The sequence below is a fragment of the Lithobates pipiens genome, unplaced genomic scaffold (genome assembly GCF_037356315.1).
Source record: "Lithobates pipiens isolate NorthernLeopardFrog02 unplaced genomic scaffold, aLitPip1_a1.2 Scaffold_30, whole genome shotgun sequence".
NCBI classification, from domain to species: Eukaryota; Metazoa; Chordata; class Amphibia; order Anura; family Ranidae; genus Lithobates; species Lithobates pipiens.
In genome coordinates, this window is record NW_027507791.1 from 170,880,204 (window position 1) to 170,896,002 (window position 15,799).

Below are 15,799 nucleotides of genomic sequence, written 5' to 3' on the forward strand. Positions count from 1 at the left end.
AAGGGAGAAAGGCATTTGTTTGGGGACTGCATGTACTTTAGGGGTATGGGACGGGGGGTGGTGGATCCCATTCTGTGATGCCTTTTCTGTTGTGACGGGCTCCCTCGTGCATGCCTACGTTTAGGGCGAGCCGAGGAGACCCCTCAGTGCTAACAGTTATATGCTCTACCTCTGTTTTGGTTATACTATTGTTTTTTGTTTCTTTGATGTTACTGATTGTCTTTTATTTGCATACCGGTATCAGACGTGACATTTACCACTGCCGGGGCTGGGGGGACTAGGATTCGGGGGCTCCCTCTCCAACCTGTCTACCCAATTACCCAAGTAGGACAGCGCGTTAAACCCAGTGTACATCTGGTAAGCGCTATAGCATAATTGTGCTGTTTTAGTATACCCTTCCTGTACTGTTGAGTGCGGACAACCCTTAATTTCCCTCTCCCCCTGGGGTTGAGGTGCCCGGCCTCTTTTTCCCTTTACCTTTCCTTGCATTTGCCCTTCCTTTCTCCCCCTTAGTTCCCACCATGCATTACCTACCCAAAACCTACCTTGGTTCAACTTTCTTTGCTTTTCTCTGATGTCCCCCCCCCCCCCCCCCCGAGGAGCGATGGCAGACTCAGTCAAGGTCACCTCTCTAAACGTTAAGGGACTGAACTCCCCTGAAAAACGGTGGATCCTCCTGTGAGAACTGAACACATCCTGTACTGATGTGGCCTTTATACAAGAAACACATTTTAAAAATACTAGCCTGCCCTTTCTATGGTCGAGATCCTTCCCTAAGGTCTACCACTCTACTAACCCCTCCTCTCCATTCTGATCTCTAGCAGGCTCCCCTGGGTTCTCCAGGATTCTCTGGTGGACCCTGGGGGCCAATATCTTTTTCTTAGGGGCCACATTGGAGAGCGCCTTTTTACATTTGCCACTGTGTACGCTCCCAATGATCACCAAGACACGTTCCTCAGAACTACCCTGCACAGATGATGTGACTTTCGGGAGGGCCAATTGATATTAGGTGGGGACTTTAATGTCCCCTTTCGCCATCGGTTGACACTTCTGCCTCTTGCTCCTCGCTCCCTACCCCTCACCTAGGTCTCTATTCTGGCACCTTAATGAGAGCCTGCTCCAGATACCGGAAGTTTTAGCAGATGTGACCAGGGAATTGGACCTTTATTTCCAAGAAAACTAAAGCAGGACTGTGACCCGGGGATAATTTGGGAGGCTCACAAGTCAGTACTCCGCAGGGTACTTATCAGGCACGGGGCGCGCATCAAACGAACACGGAAGGAACAGCTTGCTAATCTGTTTCGTGAACTTGCCTCTGTGGAAGCGAAACATAAACATACCCCCTTACGGACCTTAGAGATTGAATTGGGGACACTCCATACCCATATTGCTGTCCTACTCCATTATAAAGCGAAAGCGGCACTCCAGTTTTGTCGTAAACTGACGTAGGAGTCAGAGGACAAATGCAGAAAAATCTTAGCCAGGTCGGTAAAGGAGTTGAAATCTGGCTCTTACATACCACAGTTGATAGATGAGAATGGCCAGAGGGCCTCTACCCCAACCCAAATAGTCGAAGTCTTTGAAAAATGTTACTCTGATCTCTACAACCTGCCCGATTCAGGGTCTGGACAGGACAATATAGACAGATATGTAACCGGTTCTGGTCTACCAACCCTCTCATCGGAATCACGGGAGTTCTTGGAGGACCCGATCACACTGGAAGAAGTCCAGACGGCCGTGGGACCTCCGAAGGTGGGTAAGGCTCCGGGCCCTGACGGATATACCGCACAATACTTTAAGACCTTCCTCCCTATTCTCGGCCCGCGCTTGGTGAATTTATTTAATACTCTGAGCTCGAATGGGGATTTTCCTGAGGATACCCTTAGAGCCCACATCTCGTTGATACCTAAGGAGGGCAAAGACCCAGGCCTATGTGGGAGCTACAGACCCATTTCCCTCCAAAATTCGGTCCTAAAACTATTCTCTAACTCCTCGCCACGTGATTGGCACATCACTTGTAGTCCCTTATACATATTGACCAGTTAGGTTTTATTCCCACCAGGGAAGATAGGGACAACACCACTAAGGTGCTTACCCTGATCCGTAAAGCAAAGTCATCTGGGACCCCTTGTCTTTTCATGAGTACTGATATTGACCAGTTAGGTTTTATTCCCACCAGGGAAGATAGGGACAACACCACTAAGGTGCTTACCCTGATCCGTAAAGCAAAGTCATCTGGGACCCCTTGTCTTTTCATGAGTACTGATGCCGAGAAGGCTTTTGATCGGGTCAAATGGACATTAATGTTCTCGGTCCTTCGCCATATAGGTCTGAGTGAACGGATGCTGGCATGGATAAGTAAGATATACTCACGTACTTACATTCCACCGGACATCGCGCGTACGTTTATGTTGAACTTCCCCCCACCCCTTGTCACTAAGATCCGCAGTTTGCTTCACGGGTGGCATTCTGGCCTCCATTCCTGGTTCAGCAGATGCAATCTCATTAAAATGAACATACTCCCTAAATTTACTTATCTTTTCCAAGCTCTCCCGATCCAGATTCCAGTCCTGTTTTTTAAGCAAGCTCAATCCTTGCTCACTCAATTTAACTGGGCCCACAAAAATCCCAGACTTAAGCGGTCACAGCTGACATTTTTTAAACAACAGGGAGGGTTGGTTCTCCCTAACTTGCGACGCTACTACCTGGCCTCCCATCTGGGGCGTGTATTGGACTGGAATCGAAACAAACTTTCTAAGCTCACTCCCGAATCCCGCTAAGAAGCGCCATGTGGTGCTATAAGTATTTACCCACAGAATTTATGTCACATCCCACTATAGGGGCTTAGTTGAAAGTCAGTCACCTGATCGCTACCCAAAACACACTCACGTCTTTGACTTCCCCCCTATTCCCTATACGTGGCCATCCAACCTTTGAACTGGGGACCCACTTAGAAATTCCAACCTAGACAATGCGTCTAAATTCGTCATTGATGGAAAATGGCCTTCTTTCTCAACCCTAACAGATCCGACAGGGCTTTTCCAACTGCCTTTTTGGAGAGCGGCGCAACGACATCATTTTCTCCATTCCATCCCCAATCCTCAAACGTTCGCCCGCCCTCAGACGGAGTTTGAGACTCTATGCAGGAGCGAAGGCCCTTTGGCCCACATTCTCTCTCAAACAGATTACCCACACTTAACCTGTCTGGCCAACTGGGAAAAGGACCTTAATTGCTAATTTTCCCCAGCACAGAGACAACGCATTATCACTTTGGCTCTCAAAATGTCGCTGTGCACGAAGATACAGGAGACGAATTTTAAACTTCTCACCAGGTGGTATTTGACACCATCAAAGCTGCAGAAATGTTTCCCCTCTTCCTCGAACATATGCTGGAGGTGTGGAGAAGAAGAGGGCACGTTGCTGCACATTTTTTGGTCCTGCCTCAGCTTGGTGGACTTCTGGACAGAGATCCGATGCATGACACAAAAATTCACAGACTTCTCCATCCAGGAAGAGGCTGCATTCTTTCTCTTGTACCATTCACAGATTCCCATTAAGAAGTACAAAAAAATCTATTTTACGGCATGTGATTAATGCGGCGAAATCCTGCATCCCTCTCTATTGGAAAAAATGTTCCCCCCCTTTCATTACTCACTGGCTTAGGAAAATAGAGGACATTAAAAAAAATGGAGGACTTGATCCTCACATCACAAGGTAAACAAGAATTTTTTAAACAAACCTGAGACATCTGGAATACCTTTATATTCTCGCTAGAAGGATGTCGCCTGCTATCGCCTTAGTGCTCTGAGCTTTCCTTGACTGGCCCCTTGGACAGTGGCTGCCATCGTGTCTCGTCCCCTCTTCTCCTTTTCTGATCTTTCAACCCTTCTCTTTTCGGCCTTCCTCCCCTATCTCTCACCCCCTCCACCCCCTCTCTCTTTTGGAAAGAGTGGAAAATTGGGAATGACGGCCCCACACCCCCCTCTGGATGGATTATGCCGGAGGGACCTGGGGTTTGTGTGACCCTGGATCTTGGTACAGTACTTTATCCGTGCCTCGAATCATTGTGATTGATGGAAGGCAGACTCACAGTTGCGAATATACCTGTATCAAGTATTGTTCAGCTGCTTTTTGCTCTGTATTTCTCTGTTGCATTATGTACTTGGGGGACCGTCTTCCCCTATTTGGAGAAAAAATTATATTTGAAAAAAAAAGAAGCCTACGACACCTGGTATTCCCAGGTGGTCTCCCATCCAGGCATTAACCAGGCCGGACCCTGCTTAGCCTCCAAGATCAGATGAGATGGAACAGATTCAGTGTGATGTGGCCGTAGCCAATATCTTCAGGCACTCTCAACTCTCTTGACAAACACCAAGATGGTCACCTTGGAAACAAGCGGAAAAAAATAGGTCAATGGCCACAACATAAAAAGAAGCCTACGGCATCTGGAAATCCCAGGCGGTCTCCCATCCAGGTACTAAACTGGTCCCAACCCTGCTTAGCCTCTGAGATCAGATAAGATTGGGCTCTTTCAGGGTGGTGTGGCCGTAGGAGATTTCTTCAGGCACTCTCAACCTTGACTAACGCCAATATGGTCACCTTGGGAAACAAACAAAAAAATCAAGTCAACGCCAACAACATGAGAAGAAGTCTACAGCACCTAGTATTCCCAGGTGGTCTCCCATCCAGGTATTAACAAGGCCCGACCCTGTTTAGTCTCTGACGAGATCTGGTGCTTTCAGGGTTATGTGGCCATAGGCGAGCTCTTCAAGCACTCTCAACCCTCTTGACAAACACCAAGATGGTCACCTTGGTAAACAAAAAAAAAAAAAACAAGTCAACGCCAACAACATAAAAATAAGCCTCCAGCACCTAGTATTCCCAGTTGGTCTCCAATCCAGGTACTAGCAGGGGGCCAGACCCTGTTTAGCCTCTGAGATCAGAGGAGATCGGGCGCTTTCAGGCTTATGTGCCCATAGGCAATCTCTTTGGGCACTCTCAACCCTCTTGACAAATGCCAAGATAGTCACCTTGGGAAACAAGCGAAAAAAAAACAGGTCAATGTCAACAACATAAAAAGAAGACTACGGCACCTGGTATTCCAAAGCCATCTCCCATCCAGGGACTAACTAGGCCCAACCCTTCTTAGCCTCAGAGATGAGAAGAGATAGGGCTCTTTCAGGGTGATGCTGCTGTAAGCGAACTCTTTGGGCACTCTCAACCCTCTTGACAAATGCCCAGATGGTCACCTTGGGAAACAAGCGAAAAAAAACAAAAACGAATCAAGGCCAACAACATAAAAAGAAGCCTACAATAACTGGTATTCCCAAGTGGTCTCCCATCCAGGTACTAACCAGGCCTGACTCTTCTTAGCCTCCAAGATCAGACGAGATTGGGTGCTTTCAGAGTGCTCGGACTCTTTCCCCATCACTAATGGGACGAGGCAGGGGTGCCCTCTGTCTCCCCTAATTTTTATTCTGACACTGGAACCACTTATGTGTCACGTTCGGAATGACCCGAATATTACTGGCATATCCAAACCCTCGGCACACCACAAAATTGCGGCGTACGCTGACGATCTAATTTCTTTCGTCTTCAATCCACACATATCGCTTCCCAATATACTCGCGACTCTCCAGCGATACGGCAGCCTATCAAACTATAAAATCAATTGCACCTTTGTCTGTATTGAATATATCGGTCCCGGATGGTGAGGCCAAGAGGCTACGCTCCGCTTTTCCATTCTACTGAGCTGAAAAATCTATACGTTACCTGGGCGTTGACATCGCAGCGGATTTGGCGCAATTGTACCCGCTTAATTTTGTCCCTCTCCTGAATAGACTGAAATCTGATTTGGGAAACTGGCATGCTTTAACACTGACCTGGTTCAGGCGCTGTAATGCATTCAAAATGACGGCCCTCCCGCGGATTTTATACTTGTTCCAGACATTACCGATCCGGTTACCCCCAATTTTTTTCAGACAACTGCAGGTGCTGCTCCGGGACTTTATTTGGCCGCGCAAACCGCCCAGAGCCCGTTTGCAATTGCTTGCCAGACCAAAGGACAAGGGGGGTCTGGGTCTCCCAGATCTGAGACAATACTACAGAGTGACTCTGCTAGCGAGAGTCGTTGATTGGCATTGTAATGGCCCACACAAGCAGTGGGTGGAGATGGAGATTGAGGATGGATCCATTCCCCTATTGACCTCCCCGTGGCTCCTGTCCTCCCTACCAAAAGACCTCAGAGGTCACCCCGTAGTGGGAGCTACGTTGGCTGTTGTGCGGAGGTTGTTACGCTGCACACACATTGCTCCCCTGCCGTCACCAATGACTCCGGTTATAGGTAATCCAGACTTCCCACCGGGATTTACCAACAAGAAACTGCAACAGTTGACAGTGGTGGGGAAACAGCATCTGGGAGAGGTGTGGCCCTCGGGAGGGCTCCCGACCACGCAAACTGTCGCCAAGCTTTCTGACCCTCTGCTTGACTTGTTTAGTGCTTATCAACTTCATCACTTTCTTTTGGCCATACAAAGGGCCCCCTACACTCCTAGAGACCTGACGCCCTATGAATCCATCTGTCACAAAAAGGAACCTGTGCGACACACCCTCTCCCTCCTGTACAACCTATTAAGTAGTCAGGAGGAGGAGTCGACCCCCACCATTTATCCACAAATGGGAGAGGGACTTTGGCATCACATTTACCCCACAACAGATAGGAAAGATCCTGACATTAGTACATAAAGCTTCCATCGCAAACCAATATCAAGAATCAGGATACAAGATAGTCTCACGCTGGTATAGAGTCCCATACCTTCTGAATAAAATGAATAGATCGATCCCGGATGTTTGTTGGAGGTGCAATTCAGATACGGGGACCATGGGACACATTTTCTGGGCATGCCCGGCCTTGAGGAACTTTTGGGTGGAGGTGACCGAGACGATAAAAACTCTCAGAAATGTAGATATCGCAGACAACCCAGCAGCGTGCCTTCTACACTTGACCGAACAGCCTGTTCGAAAATACAAAAAAACACTCCCGATGCAACTACTGAATGCCGCCCGGGCCTGCATTCCCACACTGTGGAGGCAGCCTCAGCCCCCCATCCAAGGTGCTGTGGTATTCCAAAGTCAATCATATTCTCCGGATGGAAGAATTGACCGCCACCCTTCACAACACTGAAGAGGCATTTAGTGTTACATGGAGGCCCTGGAGGTATTTTTCTGGTACTTGAGACTACATTCGGGAGGTGAGCAGCGCCCCTGTCCCAGAAAAAGACTGAACATCTAACGTTTACCTACGTAGGCCATGTCTGCCCTGGGTGGCATCCCCCCCCTCCCTTTTTGTCTTTATTTTTCTATTTTTCCCCGCCGCCACCCCCCCCCTCCTCTCTCTCCGTCTTTGCACTCTCTTCTTCCCCCGTCCTCCCTTTTGACTATGCCTTGTCTCCTTACTAGCCTTTGGGACCCAGAAGAGCCCCAGGGTTCTGGACACGACCGGCTCATATTTTACTCTGGTTCACATAGGTCATGATAAGCTGGCTCGCTGTGGTCCCAGTTGCTCTCCATGATTACATTTGTCCGAACAGGGCTGCATTAGTTATACTGTACTACATGTCCGAGGTGGGGTTTCTCTCTTTTCTGCATGAAACTCTAGGACTCCCCTCTGAGAACCCAGAGTTATCTGGCTGCCTATTTTTTGTTACCATGTAATTGTGACCCTGGGTCATGCTGTATGGTTGACTGTTATATTTATGTTGTTCTACTTATACTTAATAAAAGAATAAAACAAAACAAAAAAAAATAAGTCAATGCCAACAACTTAACAAAAGCCTATGGCATCGAAAAATCCCAGGCGTTCTCCCATCCAGGTACTAACCAAGTCCCAACCCTGCTTAGCCTCTGAGATCAAATGAGATTTGGCTCTTTCAGGGTGATGCAGCCATAGTAGATTTTTTCAGGCACGCTCAACCCTCTTGACAAACGCCAAGATGGTCACCTTGGGAAACAAACAAAAAAAAACAAGTCAACGCCAACAACATAAAAAGAAGCCTACCGCACCTAGTATTTCCAGACGGTCTCCCATCCAGATATTAACAAGGCGCGACCCTTTCTAGCCTCTGAGATCAGCGGAGATTGGGCGCTTTCAGGGTGATGTGCCCATAGGCAATCTCTTTGGGCACTCTCATCCCTCTTGAAAAATGCCAAGATAGTCACCCTGGGAAACAAGCGAAAAAAAACAGGTCAACGCCAACAACATAGAAAGAAGACTACGGCACCTAGTATTCCAAGGCCGTCTCCCATTCAAGTACTAACTAGGCCCAACCCTTCTTAGCCTCTGAGATCAGAAGAGATAGGGTGCTTTCAGGGTGATGCGGCTGTAAGCGATCTCTTTAGGCACTCTCAACCCTCTTGACAAATGCCAAGATGATCACTTTGGGAAACAAGCGAAAAAAACAGGTGAACACCAACAACATAAAAATAAGCCTGCGGCATCTGGAAAACCCAGGCGGTCTCCCATCCAGGTACAAACCAGGCCCAACCCTGCTTAGCCTCTGAGACCAAACGAGATTGGGCGCTTTCAGGGTGTTGTGCTCATAGGCAATTTCTTTGTGCACTCTCAACCCTCTGGACACATGCCAAGATGGTCACCTTGGGAAACAAGGGAAAATAAAACAGGTCAACGCCGACAACATAATGAGAAGCCTACGGCACCTAGTATTCCCAAGCTGTCTCCCATCCAGGTACTAACCAGGCCCATTGCTGCTTAGCCTCAGAGATCAGATGAGATTGGACTCTTTCAGGGTGATTTGGCCGTAGGCACTCTCTTTGGGCACTCTGAAGCCTCTTGACAAAGGCCAAGATGGTCACCTTGGAAAACAAGTTAAAAAAAACAGGTCAAAGCCAACAACATAAAAAGAAGCCTACGGCATCCAGTATTCCCAGGCGATCTCCCAATCAAGACACTAACCAGACCAGATCCTTCTATGGCACCTGGTCTTCCCAGGCAGTCTCCCATCCAGGTACAAACCAGGCCTGACGCTGCTTAGCCTCTGAAATCAGACAAGATCGGGTGCTTTCAGGTTGATGTGGCCGTAAGCATTCTCTTCAAGACACGCCCAACCCTCTTGACAAACGCCAAGATGGTCGCCTTGAGAAACAAGCAAAAAAAACAGGTCAAAGCCAACAACATAAAAAGAAGCCTATGGGCTTACAGCGGACCCTAAGAGATGGGACCCACTAGCTCTGTCATGGTTCGGACGCTGTAATATGAACGCAATGCCACGACATCTGTATCTACTACAAGCCTTACCTATCAAAATACCCCAGACTTTCTTTCATGCGGTTCGCTCAATCTTTATCAAGTTCCTCTGGCGCGGAAAACATATGCGTATTGGTAGGGCAATGCTGTTGCGACCGAAATTGCGGGGAGGTATTGGCTTCCCGGACCCTGCTCTATATTACACAGCGACGCACATGACACCGGTGGTTGACTGGTGCTGGTGTTCTGCCATATACTGTCCGGCCATGATATAGTGTCTGCGCCGTACTGCGCATGCCCAGTACGGAGCAGACGAAGCTTCGGAAAATCTCCGAAGCCGAACGGTAGCCCCACCATCCAAGCGGACATAGGGTTGTGAATATTAGAGGGCCCCTCGCAGGCGAGCTTCGCTCGCCACGCTTCGGGCTCGGCCTCACTGCGCTCGGCTCTTTTATATTCTTACTCTATGTCCACTTGGATAGTGGGGATAGAACCTGGACTCAGTGCGCAGGCGCCGTTCATGCTCGGCAATTTTCAGAATCTGTGTTGCTGTGTACTGCGCATGCGCAGCACACAGCGGACACTATCCGATGGGGGACCATATGTGATAAGACACCGGCATGGGGAACTGAAGCTAAGGGTCAAGCTAGAGCAGGAGATGGTGCGGGTTCCACTGACTGGTCTGCCTTGGGCGGGGAGGCCATTGGAGCCCTGTGTGACTACTCACCCGTTAATTGGCCCCTCGCTCGCCGAGATGGATAGTTTTTTTCACCTTTCCCACCTGACTAACTTCCCTTCTCCTATGACCCCAATTATTGGACATCCTAGATTCCCTCCGGGCCTGTCTGACCAGGCCTTTACCAGGCAAGCCCCCCGAAAGGGCTTCTGAGAGCAGCCCTATTTCTTGGACCCACGGGCTTGATTCCCATGGGGACCATACTGCTAGAGCAAGTACCTGTTGCATTGGATAGCTGGAGAGCTAGACAGCTAATCCATTTCCTCGGATCACTACCTAACCATTCGTTCTTCTCTAGACAATTCCACCCCTTCGAGGAACTTTGCCTGGATGATGGCCCAGTTCGTGGTTCCCTCTCTAGGTCCTACTAAATCCTGACAGACGCACAATCCTCCACGGATCCACCCTTCCTAGCTAAATGGAAAAGGGACTTACAAACTACATTCTCCAAACCACAGAAGGACAGAATACTCTTTTTCGCCCATAAGTCGTCACTCTGCAGTAAATATCAGGAGATCTCATATAAGCTGATCACACGCTGGTATCGTACACCGGTGGTGTTGGCCAAAATATTCCCCGGTCAATCTGACCGCTGCTGTCGCTGTGGGCAACAGGCTGGCACCATTCTCCACATTTTCTGGGAATGCCCTAAATTACAAACATTCTGGCAGCCTGTCCTGAGACTCATCCACAAGTTCACAGACATTTCCTTAGCCAATGATCCCACAGCAGTTCTTCTCAATCTAACTCCTATGTCGAGAAAGCGTTATCATAAGTCCTTACTTAAACATCTCCTCAATGCAGCTAGGGCCTGTATCCCAAGTCAGTGGAAAGAGCAATCTGCTCCAATGGTGACCCAGTGGTTCGCAAGGGTAAATGATATTGAACGAATGGAAGACCTGACTGCCACAATGAGGGATAAAACGGAGGAGCATGGGAACAGATGGTTCTACTGGACCCAGTTTCGCTTTTCGGAAGAATACCTCCGCGAGACATAGTAAGCTCATGGTGATCGTTGGAGATCGCTGTTCCAAACGTTGGACAGCTGATGAGCTGGTGAGCCGAGGGTGTCTCTTGCTCCCTGGGAGGGGACCCCATCCTATCCACTCTACCCACGACACCCCCTTACCCCTTCTTTTCCTTTTCTGCCATTTCCTTCCCCAATCTTCTCTTTCCCCTTCTCCCTCCTTTCAGTTCTACTATTTCCCTTCTTAACTCAAAAAAGGGAAAAGAAAATGGTATGTTCCGACCCCATTTGACTACTACACAATACTCTTCCCCTATCTATGGATATCTAAACTCTTCGAGGATAGCAGGGCTAGTATCAATAATATTTTAAGTGGTAGAGGATCCCAACGAGATGGAGCTTTAATCTCATCTTGATATGACCGCAAAGCTGTACACATGCTATTCTCCTCTGACTTCTTACCATTGGCTCTGATATCCATGCAATATGATCGTTTGTTTGTAACTATTTGTATCACACATTCTGTGAAGTTGCCTTTGCATTGTATGTTGCATTCTACTAAATAAAAAAAAAAAAAAAAAGAAGCCTATGGCACCTGGTATTCCCAGGCAGTCTCCCATCCAGGTACTGTTTAGCGTACTGTTTAGCATCCGAGATCAGACGAGATTGGGTGCTTTCAGGGTGATGGGGCCATAGGTAATCTCTTCGGGCACTCTCAACCCTCTTGACATACGCCAAGATGGTCACCTTGGGAAACAAGTGAAAAAAAAAACAGGTCAAGGCCAACAACATAAAAAGAAGCCTACAGCACCTAGTATTCCCAGGTGGTCTCCAATCCAGGTACTAGCAAGGCCCAACCCTGTTTAGCTTCTGAGATCAGAGGAGATCGGGTGCTTTCAGGGTTATGTGCCCATAGGCAATCTCTTTGGGCATTCTCAACCCTCTTGACAAATGCCAAGATAGTCACCTTGAGATACAAGCGATAAAAAACAGGTCAATGTCAACAACATAAAAAGAAGAATACGGCACCTGGTATTCCAACGCCATCTCCCATCCAGGTACTAACTAGGCCCAACCCTTCTTAGCCTCAGAGAAGAGAAGAGATAGGGCTCTTTCAGGGTGATGCTGCTGTAAGCGATCTCTTTGGGCACTCTCAACCCTCTTGACAAATGCCAAGATGGTCACCTTGGGAAACAAGCAAAAAAAAAAAAACGAATCAACGCAAACAACATAAAAAGAAGCCTACAATAACTGGTATTCCCTGGTGGTCTCCCATCCAGGTACTAACCAGGCCCGACTCTTCTTAGCCTCCAAGATCAGACGAGATTGGGTGCTTTCAGAGTGATGTGGCCATAGGCAAACTCTTCAGGCACTCTCAACCCTCTTGACAAACACCAAGATGGTCACTTTGGGAAACAAGCGAAAAAAAAACAGGTCAACGTCAACAACATAAAAAGAAGTCTACGACACCTGGTATTCCCAGGCGGTTTCCCATCCAGGTACTAACAAGGCCCGACTCTTCTTAGGCTCCAACATCAAACGAGATCGGGTGCTTTCAGGGTGATGTGCCCGTAGGCAATCTCTTCAGGCACTTTCAACCCTCTTGACAAAAGCCAAGATGGTCACCTTGGGAAACAAGTGGAAAAAAAAACAGGTCAAGGCCAACAACATAAAAGGAAGCCTACAGCACCTAGTATTCCCAGGTGGTCTCCAATCCAGGTACTAGCAAGGCCCAACCCTGTTTACCTTCTGAGATCAGAGGAGATCGGGTGCTTTCAGGGTTATGTGCCCATAAGCAATCTCTTTGGGCATTCTCAACCCTCTTGACAAATGCCAAGATAGTCACCTTGAGACACAAGCGAAAAAGAACAGGTCAATTTCAACAACATAAAAAGAAGAATACGGCACCTGGTATTCCAACGCCATCTCCCATCCAGGTACCCACTAGGCCCAACCCTTCTTAGCCTCAGAGAAGAGAAGAGATAGGGCTCTTTCAGGGTGATGCTGCTGTAAGTGATCTCTTTGGGCACTCTCAACCCTCTTGTCAAATGCCAAGATGGTCACCTTGGGAAACAAGCAAAAAAAAAAAAAACGAATCAACGCCAACAACATAAAAAGAAGCCTACAATAACTGGTATTCCCAGGTGGTCTCCCATCCAGGTACTAACCAGGCCCGACTCTTCTTAGCCTCCAAGATCAGACGAGATTGGGTGCTTTCAGAGTGATGTGGCCATGGGCAATCTCTTCAGGCACTCTCAACCCATCTTGGCCTTTGTCAAGAGGCTTCAGAGTGCCCAAAGAGAGTGCCTACGGCCAAATCACTATACTATATATCTATATCTATAATAATAAATAATATTTTTAGTTATTATATATAAGATACTATATAGGTGATTTGGCCGTAGGCACTCTCTTTGGGCACTCTGAAGCCTCTTGACAAAGGCCAAGATGGTCACCTTGGGAATCAAGCTAAAAAAAACAGGTCAAAGCCAACAACATAAAAAGAAGCCTACGGCATCCAGTATTCCCAGGCGATCTCCCAATCAAGACACTAACCAGGGTGGGCGTGACCTAGGCATGAAGGAGTGAGGACGCTCTTTTCCGGAGCTCCCGGTCCGTGACCCCTCCACACCCCTTTACCACAGTCTGGTCGCATATTTCGGCATCGCCGACATCCCCGCGCTTCGGCGGAACACAGCCAGCCGAGCGGGGTCCGCCGCTGCTGCCATGGACAGGTACTTGGTCCCGCTGCAGCCTCCGGCCTCCACGCCGGATCCAGCCAAGATGGCGCCCGCGGCCTCCGGCGCTCCAGGACACGCGGTACAGAGGGAAGGTGAGCAGACTGCTATGCAGGGACACGACATGCCCCCGTTCTCCCCGCCTAGTGACTTGTCCCCGTGTCTCCCCCGCTCACTGTCCATGGCCTCGCTTGACAGCCCGGACCATAGCGGCCTGCCACCCTGGTTCCCTCACAACTCCCAACTATCCCAGAGACCCTCCCGCAGTGGAAGCCTCATCCCAGGACCGAATGGCCAGGCTGCTCTTACCTCAGACACACAGGGGGACCCACCGCTGCCACCAGCACCAGCATTATTGGGGGACAAGGCCATCCTAACTTTACTCCAAAACCTTCCCACTAAAGCAGACTTTAGCTGTATGGCAGCCAGGATTGAAACGACCTTGCGACATGAAATCGCAGGGGTCAAACGTGACGTGTCGGCTACGAACGAGCGGGTGACCACCCTGGCATCGGATGTGACCTCCCTGACCACTGATGTTTCTGGCCTGCAAGCCGCACATGATACCCTTGCTGAAAGAGTCACACAGTTGCAACTCCTAGTGGATGACCTTGAGAATCGCAACCGCAGACGCAACATCAGGATCAGAGACTTGCCCGAAGCCGCTGGCCAGGCAGACCTCAAAGCCACAGTTACAGCTATATTTAACGCCTGTCTGGACCGCGCTGCTGACACAGTAATAGCCATTGATAGAGTCCACAGGACCCTGGGCCCCAGGAGCCCCACAGAGAACCGGCCACGTGACGTTTTATGCTGTCTCCACAATTACTCAGTTAGGGAGGATGTCCTGCAAGCGGCGTGGCGCAAAGGCAGCATTGATTTTGACGGGGCCCAAGTCACCCTTCTGCCAGATGTATCCCGCAAGACCCTCCAGATGAGACGCTGTCTGCGACCCCTTCTGGAACACCTAACTGAACGGAGGATTCCATACAAGTGGGGCCATCCGTTTCACCTTATAGTGCGCAAAAATGGGAGGCCCCTTGCGCTACGACACCCTTCGGAGGTCCCGTCCTTTCTGGAGGCTTTGGGCCTGCCCTCGGTTCAGGTCCCCGACTGGTTGGCTCCTGTTGTCCCCCAGGGAGCAGTGGCCCCGACGAACAACCAACCCCTCAACCAGGCAACAGAGAGTGAGACGCCACCGTCGATCCCAACATCAGAGATCGCAGGCCCCTCAAGATCGTGAACCCTGAGAGAGTACAGTAATTTTCCGTTATTCCTGTGTTATACCCTTTTTTTTTTGTTTTCTTTTTCTCTACCAACATAGACGGCTGGAGTATCCAGCTTTGTGTTGTTTACCATGCCACGGGCCATTGTTCCCAGCGCCCCAGCTAGGGGAGAGGAAGGACATTGGAAGAACAGAGTTGGACACTGCGCTTCCTGGACGAAGCCCTGAGTTATTGGCGGTACTGTTCACCATTCTCGTTACTGTTTATCTACAGGTGCCCTAGTCTCGGCGCTCTTTGTGTTTTTGGACTGCCTGGTGGTGCCCCCGGGTGCCCCTGGGCGGCGTTCCTGCTCCCTCCCCCTCTCCTCCTCCCCCCCCCCTTTTTTTCCTTTTTTTTTTTTTCTGGGGGGGGGGGAGGGGTGGGTGCCTGGGTGGTATAAAGTTATCTATACTCTGTGTTGAAAAGTTTAATATGTTGGTCTAATTATGCACTGTTCTACTGTTGTTAACTGCCCGATACCTGCTGCAGTGATGTTCTATAATGCGTTTGATGTCGTAGTTAAGATGCCAAAGAAGCTCCGTGCACGCCCGATTGCGACTGCATGGACCATGGGATGCTGGAGGGGTACTGCACCGACGAGTTCCTCCCTCTGCAGTGCCTTACCTATTCCCCCACTAGGCCCCTCTGCCCTAACCGGCAGGTTCTCTCCGATAGGAGCTTTAGCAATTCCCCGATCTATCCCCACCCCTCCTACCCTCCTCCTCCCTACTAACTCCGGACCTTCTCCGCTTCGTTACTGCTTTTCCTTTTTCTCCTCCTCTTCCTCTGTGCTTGAACTCTATATCTACTACTGACTCTGGTGGGGACCGC

General features: G+C 49.3%; 5 pseudogenes; all 5 read right to left on the bottom strand.

Annotated features, from left to right (window-relative positions):
• Positions 1-4,433: 4,433 nt before the first annotated feature.
• On the bottom strand, positions 4,434-4,553 carry LOC143949821 (5S ribosomal RNA; annotated as a pseudogene).
• Positions 4,554-11,764: 7,211 nt separating this feature from the next.
• LOC143948410 (5S ribosomal RNA) lies at positions 11,765-11,883 on the bottom strand (annotated as a pseudogene).
• A 321-nt stretch (positions 11,884-12,204) lies between these two features.
• LOC143946961 (5S ribosomal RNA) lies at positions 12,205-12,323 on the bottom strand (annotated as a pseudogene).
• Positions 12,324-12,643: 320 nt separating this feature from the next.
• LOC143949191 (5S ribosomal RNA) lies at positions 12,644-12,762 on the bottom strand (annotated as a pseudogene).
• A 322-nt stretch (positions 12,763-13,084) lies between these two features.
• Positions 13,085-13,203, bottom strand: LOC143947428 (5S ribosomal RNA; annotated as a pseudogene).
• Between the last annotated feature and the right edge of the window lie 2,596 nt (positions 13,204-15,799).